Raw genomic sequence first — 6355 nt, forward strand, 5'->3', positions numbered from 1 at the left:
CCCATCAGATGTCTGGGTTTTGGAATGCAGTTGACTTTCCGCTGGTATGACCCTCTTTCCTACCCTCACATGGATGTCAGTTCCCAGTGGCTGGGTTTTGGATGCATTTGACTTGCCATGTACAGTCTGTCACACCCTAGCCACTCTACACCTTGGGGCACATCCTTTTTACTCACACCCACATTACTATAATCTATGGGATTGAGATTCAGATATCGAGTGGTTTGGATCTCTATTCAACCATTGTTCTCTCTTTTGGATGTGCTCCTCCCTTTTTCCACCCATATTTGCATCACCTCTTTCCACACTGGACATGGAGTATACCTGGTACAGAAGTGGTGCGGTCTCCCATGTATGATCCTCTACTGCAAGGATCTCCCCCCATTTACAGTATTCTTCGGATGCTTCTTTCTTTCCCTCTCACCAGTCCCTCCACCTGTTTAATGTGGGATTCTAGCTACTTATGTGAGATGGGGTAACGTAACGTATTGGAAATTATAATTTTCCTATACTGAAAATGTATTTCCGATAGGTACTTACCTCCTATCACACTTCCCATCCTTCCTACCCACTGAAAACTGGTGCTTCCATTTTCTGCCAAAACGCTTAAGTGATAGTTCAGTAGAATCGAATAGAGAGAGTTAAATCCATCAGGAAGGTGTGTCACACTCCTGTTGGTGGAGTTTTGTCACACAGTGATCTACATCCAACATGCAGTTGAACCATGGTGATGATGGGGTACATGGGAGCTCAGGGCTTGTGGTAGTATTGAAGAAGAATAGCTATTTATGTGAGAGGAGGTAAGTACCTTTTGGAAATACATTTCCACTATAGGAAAATTATAACTTTGTAGATTTGTTCTTACTTTGGGAGTCCTTTTTTTCGATGTATTTGTGACTCCCCTTACACCAAACTTCCATTTTTCACCAGTTCCAGACTCCATGGCCCTGGTTTAATCTACAAGCACTAATTACCCCTCTTAGGCCAGCTCAATCGTGATTTCTACTCCTTCGCCTCCTGGTGATTCTGGGGCCTCTATCTCTTCCTTCTCTTTTTATGTCAGCCTTAGGTCCATCTTTCACCATGTTTTTCCACACTTCACGTATCCAGTTCTTTGCAAAATTTTCTCCTTTCCCTGGCTTGTGAGGGTGGTTTTTCCATTTCTTTGATTGCTGGTTACAATGTGGCTTTGTCAGTGATCTTCCACCATTTTCTCTGGTTCTTACAGATATATTTCAAGCTTTTCTAATTAGTTATCCTCCTTTTCTAATTTATCTTTTGGACTGGAACCTCTATTAAGTTCTCAAGGCTCATCCTTATCCTCCATTTGAACCTACAGCCATCTGTTTCTTGTGCCATCTTTCTCTTATGATGTATTTCTTCTTCTTCTTCTCTTTCTTGTTGCAGGCATCACTGATATTTTTGCTTTGGATACTTCCACACAGGGACAGATAGATTTTTTTTCCCATACTGCTCCTTTCTTTCAAGGATGTGGGCTACTTGGGTGGGTGAATGTATATTTTTCCCAATCATCTTCCCTTCCTTTTCTTCTTTATATGATCACCTGAGTCCCAATCATCTCCTTTGTCCTGTTAGGACAGATTACAATTAGTTTGCGTACACTTCTTCTTTTCAAAGTATTCAATGTAACTTTTTATGCCATGGGATTACTCTTCTTTTGGTGACTTATCTTCATCTATTTTGACCAGTTGGGTTATACAACTCATCCTGCTTAACTGTTCCTATGTGATATGTGTGAATCCTTTCATTTTTCATGTGTCACCTCCCACAAAGTTCATCATCTCTAGCTGTTGACATCATCTGGATGCAATATTGCAGATGAGATGTGGATGAATTCCTCATATCACCTTTGTGTTACTTGAAAGACATTGATTGTTAATGGACTGCATCTGTCTAGGAAGTTTTTGGATTATCTTTTGAGCTACTAACACAGATCTTCCAAAAACTCCTAGAAAGATGTAATTCATTAACAATGCTTTAAAGTTTACTTTCCTCTGTCTAAACTTCTCTCAAGCATGATTTTTTGTGTCAGATTTCTTACACCATATTGCAGTTTTTTTCTGCCTCTGAGTTTTGTCTTCTTCCAGTTGCTTTTCTCCAATCTCTCCAGAGGCTCTAAAGAGGTGAGTTGTTGATTTGTATTTTTTTTCACATAGACTCTAGAAAACATAATTCCTGAAACTAAAAAAACTTATATATATGTGAAATCCACCATATGGCAAGTGTTGCCTCATAAGTAATACTTCTTTCTCCCCAAATTCACATTGAATAGGTGGTAACAGAAAGTGTTAAGCCAATCTGCCTCTGCTCTGTACCTACTGTTTGGATGGGTTTTTCCTCAAGGCTGCTTTGGCAGTGTTATATTTTACCTTCCAAGCTGTACTGCTTCTTTCAAAGAAAAACAAAAAACATTTTAGTACCAGGTGTGGTTTTTGTTCTAATACATGCTGTCCCTATTAACGGTAATCCATTACACATTTGGTCAGTGTGGAACCTTGTGTATATGAAATGATTCCTGTTCAGTCTGCACATCTCTTGAGTAAAATCTCTTATGCAACTTCGTTCTTTGCATTTCTTCCAGTGGAAAAATAAAATCCTTGCTTCCACAGTGCCAAGCCACTGTGTAAGTTGATATAGAGAATTCCCTCTTAGGTTGTTGTAATCCACTGGTATGAGACAGAGTAGACACACTTTTAATTTGAAATAGATCTAGGGTGTTTATCTAGAAGTGTAGTATAGGCCACCCATACATGAAGAACCAGGCCGTTCCTTGTTATTATTCCAGCTGGTTGAGTCTTGCATTCTCTTCAGGACACAGGTTTGTGATGATTCATCCCGGTACCTGCTTATTCTAGTAACTATTTCACATAAGTATTTTTCATATGCTGTATGAGTGAAATTATTGTCTTAGCCACACTACAAATACATGTTATTACATTCTGCTCACCTGTGTGACATTTTAGCACCTTGCAGGAATTTGTTTTGACAGTATCTTTTGTTCTGCTGCTTCTATTGGCAAAGAGTATTCCCTGCGTGAGATGGATGTGGTTTCCAACTGAGTGATGTGCTACTAAGTTCTCTATATACTTGGTCACATGCTTTAAGAGTTTTCCTTCCTTCATTATGTTCAGAAAGAAGGTCATTGTTTTAATTTCTTTTTCTACACTGGTCCCCCCCCCCCACTGTCTTTTAAATCTGGGATTCCAGCTATCTGAAATGCTTTTCAAGTGAGGAAAATATTAACACTCACACATTGAGAGAACAAGAACATAGAATTGTATACATGACACAACAATGCCATGTTTTTTCAGGGAACTTCCATTACCCATATGACTGTTGGTCATTCTTAATGAACTATAAGGGAGTTTGTAGCCTCTAGACATCACCTGACCTGCTAATGGAAAAGGTCATTATTTTCACGCATAGTTTATATGATTTTTCAGAAACCCTTCCCAGGGGAGATGAAAGTGATACTTTATGTAAATGACATAGAACAATAGATAGCTAGAACTTTATTGTCTCATGTGATATGTGAAAACTCCATAAATCTGAATAAATGAAAACTTTTTGAAATTTCCATATTAACATAATGGAATAACAAACACATGGTATTGCTGCATACCACACCTTGACTTCTGTACTTTGGGCCCAACATGTAATCTACTATAAGTCCTGGTGGCTGAAGAATAGTTAGCATCATTATTTGCCAGATAATAAGGATAAATGCTGCAGTGTCTTCAAAAGGACTACCTCAAATGCATTGGTTTGCCACTTTGAAGTTTTGTGAGAGCAACAGGTCAAACACTCCATCACTCATAGCTGGTTGTGGTGACTTGAAATTTTAAAAGCCCATTTATATAGATTTACTGTGGACATTTGTTGAATTTTGTCAAATTCTTCCTTCTTCAAGTAGCATAAGTTTGGTTTTTCAGGCTCTTTAGTAAAATATGCACTATAAAAGTTCAGTACTGTAAAAACTTCACTGTGGACAAGTAATCATTGAAAGCTAGGATTCACAGACTGACTGTAAATTTAATTTTCTTTGTTGAAAGAAATGCATGCTCAAAATCATCTAGGTAACTCAAGCAATCAGCTTTCTTTGTGGAATATTCTAATCAGTCATGGGTGAGACCATTTTCTAGACATTGCTTCAACTTGCTCCCATTCTGTGTAACCAATCACAGCTCACATTTTTCTCATTGTTTTTAAAGCTTATAAAGTATGTAAAAAAGCACAAGAATGATCTAGAAATTTCTAAAAAACAAAATAATTACAGATTGTTACAACTTTGCTATATAACTTTAGTTACATGCACATTGGGCTTAAGCACATTACCTAAAGTAAATCATGGAAACCAATAATTTAAAAACATAGGATAAGGCTTAATTGAAACCAGAAGAGACATCATTAGACTTCTCTAAAGTAAGGCACCTTTTAAAAATAGCTACTACCTTGTTATATAGGTCATGAATATCCTGGAGTGTCAATCCTCATGGTTAATAACAGAGAAACAAAAACAGATATTATAATATGGAATCACCAAAAAGCATAAAACAACTTATATATCACAATAAAGTATTCTTGAATGAAGAATTTCAAGGAATTTATTTTCTGTAGCTTTTAGGTTAATGTATTTTCAGTGTTTAAAGTGGGGAAAAAGAGGAAGCAGGAAATTTTGAAGCTGAGTAATATATTTCTTGTTTTTCATGTGCATTCTTTATTATTTTAAAAATTAACTATAATGTCAAAATTTAAAATTTATTAGGTTAGATAAGATAAGATTATGAAAAATAATAATAATGAAAAAATTCTTCACAAAATATATTTGTGAGCACTTCCTACATTACGTAATTTGATACGGTAACATGAGCAGCACGTTCTCTGAGTGATTTACAACCTCTGTAGTGAGACACGGTTTAAAGGGCAATAAAACAATAAAATAAAAATTTGTATACTGTTATGAATTATTTGTAACTAGCATAAAATACCCCTGCTCTACTGCAAAGTTCACAGCTACCCCAAGGGAGGCCTGTATCCAAAAAAAAACCCACTGGGACACCTGCATGTGATACCTGAGCACTTATGCCAAGTTTGGCCTTGATTGTTTGTGGATTAGGGTAAGAACATATTTTCCAACATACATTTTTTGTAAAATATAGTAAGCAAAAAATCTTAAATGAAACAATTTAATACCAGTCTTGGGTTCAGCAATCCTGAAAATCTACTCTTAGACCCCCCATCATACCTGGACAACCTTCCAGGGGCATTTTAGCACCCTTGGTAGGAGGCTAAACCGTGTTGATGAGGGCATCCCTTAGAACAGCTGAGTTCACCTGCCAGGTTTGGTCCTGCTAGCTCCAGAACTGTGGGAGAAGTTAATTGGATGTATATATGTATATATATACATATGTTACGACAGCGGAGATCACGTGACACTGGTAACACGTCATGAGCTTCTAGAAAATTCATGTCCCTTCGTGAAGCCTCGAGTGTTTACTAGATATGCGGTATTCTTGTATATAAGACTGCCAAGAAGTGACGGCAACAATGCAGTTGAATTGCAGACAGAGACAGACAGTTGGGTCGAGCGCGTGTCGTTCGTTGTGAATTATAGCGTTTGTTTAAGTTATAGCGTGACCGTGGAAATTAAGTGAATTTCAAAGTTGTATTGAGAAAGTATAAACTAGTTTTATTTAAGAAAGGACTTGTGCCGCTAAAGTTTCATCGGAAAGAAATTATACGAGAAATTAACTAACGATCAGGGACGTAACACTATGTTGTTTGCTTATTTATTGTTAAACACCAAGATACACAACAGGTGGTCTGTGTTCGGATATCGACACCCAAGCTTTGGCGTTATAAACCCTCAGTCTTATCGCTAAGCCACCGGGGACTTCCATGTGTTAATTTGTAAACTCGTAGCACTATCTTTACAAAAAGACACTGATATTACTCAACCTCTCAGCATCAAGAATAAGAATAATATGTTAAAGGTCTTTAGATTTTATTGTCAATAACACAGGCCTACGATGGTCTTACTGTCTTGAAATTTATACATGTTCTACGGTAATTCCTGTACACTGAATCCGAAAATGATATTTATTTTTCTCCATCACGTACAGATTTTTCACAAAACGTCATAACGCAATAAATAAGAGACAGAACACAACATGTAGTTTTGAGACTAAAAGACGTAGATTTTTTTTAAAATCAGGATGAACGAGGATATATATTTGTTTGACATCAACGTTCTTCCTTTTTCTTCAATTTGTATTTTTGTTAACAAACATAATAATAAAAAATGTTCATTGTGGTAAACGAAATAATAATTTGA

This window comes from Limulus polyphemus, unplaced genomic scaffold, assembly GCF_000517525.1.
Source record: "Limulus polyphemus unplaced genomic scaffold, Limulus_polyphemus-2.1.2 Scaffold1666, whole genome shotgun sequence".
Taxonomy (NCBI): Eukaryota; Metazoa; Arthropoda; class Merostomata; order Xiphosura; family Limulidae; genus Limulus; species Limulus polyphemus.